The following is a 2,673-nucleotide window of genomic DNA, read 5'->3' on the forward strand; positions in this document are numbered from 1 at the left end:
GGCGGCCACTAAATCCTGTCCCGACCCCGCGTTGCCGGTAGTCCAGTTCCTGGACGCGTCGTCCTGGACAAATGCCCGGATACCAACGGTGGAAGCAATGCGTCTTAACGACGCCACTCCGCGACCCGTCACGTCGGCGTGCCGTGCAGTTTCTTGTGCCGGGGGCCGTTTCACGCCTTCGGCACGAACACGAACGTCCACCGCCGCCCAGGACCATCGTTTCTTGCGGATACAGGGAAAACGGTCGATCGATTCTCCGTCCATCGAGAATATTCGATTCTCTCTTTCCACGACAGAGAAGAAAAAGAAGAAGAGGAGGAGGTTTTAGTAGGGAATTTTGGATATTTTAGTTTTCAGAATTGGAAAGGAAATGGAGAAATTGAAATATTTATTTATTTTATTTTATTTCTCGATCTTACGTTTTACGTGGACGGATCGATAAGAGGATTCGATATTCACATAAATCGTTTATTTAACTATTTTTATTTTAATCCTACGAATACAATATTTATGAAAGTTCGATGATATACTCGTTATCAGATATTTCCACACACTTGGAAACAAGATTTCTTGAGATCATCTACAATTCTGTCAGCCTGTAATTATTTAAAAAGAAGTTGAAATACCTGACGAAAAATAAAAAAGTGAAACATTGTGGGCGAAAAAAGAACGATCAAATAAAATCGTCTTAATCAAAAAAAAAAAAAAAATCTCGACAAAAGAGACAAATCGCACGTTCATTAAACCATCAAGTTAACACACTTGCCGATCACGAGATCCTTGATCCTTTATCGCACCGGCCGATTTTAAAAAACGCGCGCCTCGTTTCTTTCGTTTATCGGGGACACACAGGTGAAAACGTAATTAAGAACGCATTCGATTAAAGCGCGTTGCGCGCCACGGGACGGTGAGGTAAAAGGCGAAATAACCTGAGAGAGCTCCATGTGTGGCACGGTTAGCAGCCCATCCATTTTTCTCACTGCTTGTTGTTTCGCGCCAGGGGTCCCCGGCCCGAGAGAGCCCCGGCTTCTTCGATCTCTCCTCCGCTCTCTTTCGCCCACCGATTTTTTTTCCTTTTTTCTAAATATATAATCGTAATCCATAAACGTTCCCTCGTCAAAAATGCTGCTCCTCCTCGTCGCGATCGTTCAATTTTTCCCACCCTCGATTCTTGGATCTAACGAAGAAGAGAGTACAGGTGCCCCTGTATGTATGCTTTCAGGCTAGACCAACCACTTGCAACGATCCCAATATAAACTTGGAAACTTTCAACCGAAATTTCGCGCGATGGAAAAATTGTGCCAGGAAAAATTGTGAAGCATGGATGTTCCAGACGTCAAGATATATAATATATATGTGTGTATGTGTGTGTGTGTGTGTGTATCAGGAACCATTCGACGAAACGTGAGATATCGGAAGAGGGAGAAGGACGGAAAGGATGTAACGTTTCCTCTCTCTCTCCTAAGCGCCAGTCACGCGGCTCTCATCAATCTTGTTCGATTATTCCGTGATGGGCGAAAAAGAGCGGCGCGAAGGAGGTCCAGGAGGATGGAGGAGGAGGAGGAGGGGGGGAATAAAGGGGAGGCGGGTCGTTGTAAATGGCGAGGCGATTTGATTTCTATTAGGCGACGCATTGTTGCCCTCCCTCCCTCCCTCTGGGGGATCCCCCGCCGTTAATGAATTCGTGTGGCGAACGGAAAACGATTTTTCGAGAAAGTTTCGCGCGTATCTCGCCCTCGTTCGTTTCGAGGGCGTCGACGGGGAGGGTTGGAACGATCGCGGATAATTTACGCCGTTGTTTTATGGCTGGCTAACCAGCGGGCACCACCTTCCTTCAACAAAGAATGTTTTTCTTTCTAGAGAAGAACTTTACTTCGTAAAGCCTCTCTCCTTTTTTCTTTTTTTCCCCTCCAAGAGGAGAGGAACGTTCCCTACTGATGGAACGAAAAGTAAAAGTTGGATGATTCGTTCGATGGACAATCTCTCCCTCCCCTTTCTTCCCTTGGAATTTTCCTTCCTTTCTTTTAGGGAAATAGTATAATTGTAATTGAAATTCGAGATTGAATTTGAATTTGAATTTTCGAGAGTGAAATAGGAAAATGAAATTTTTAAAATATCAATGTGGGGGATTCTGAACTCTGATCGAGTTTTATATTATAAATTAATCTCTTAAACGTTAATACGTTTTAATATAGTTTTGATCTACTATATTTTCTAAAAGGGATAAAATTCTCGTAAATCTCGAGAATTCGACCAAAGCGTCGTTCCATCCATCCATTTCTCTATTTTTCTTTATCCAAGTCGAAGCGTAATTCTTTAAGCGGCCGATCGGCGGCGCGATCATCGCGCAAAGAAATCTCGAAAATGGTCGTCCCCAAAGATCGATGATGGAGCATCTTGTGAAGGTGGACGCGACAATAGGGGAGATTAAGGGCTCGAATGGACTCCTGGTCGGCGGTATTCACGTAACAGGATCAAACCTGGGTATGGCGGGGGGAGGGGAAATTATAGGTGGCGGTGATCTGGCGAGCAAACAGGGCAGCTCATGCGAGAAATCGGTTTCCCCGCTCTTTCTTCCTAACTCGAACGGTTTCACGGTCGCCATTGTTCATTTTTACCCCCGCCCCCTCCCCTTTCTCCCTCCCCCGCACTCGAAATCTCGTTTGCAAATAA

The sequence above is a fragment of the Apis dorsata genome, unplaced genomic scaffold, assembly GCF_000469605.1.
Source record: "Apis dorsata unplaced genomic scaffold, Apis dorsata 1.3 scaffold_144, whole genome shotgun sequence".
NCBI classification, from domain to species: domain Eukaryota; kingdom Metazoa; phylum Arthropoda; class Insecta; order Hymenoptera; family Apidae; genus Apis; species Apis dorsata.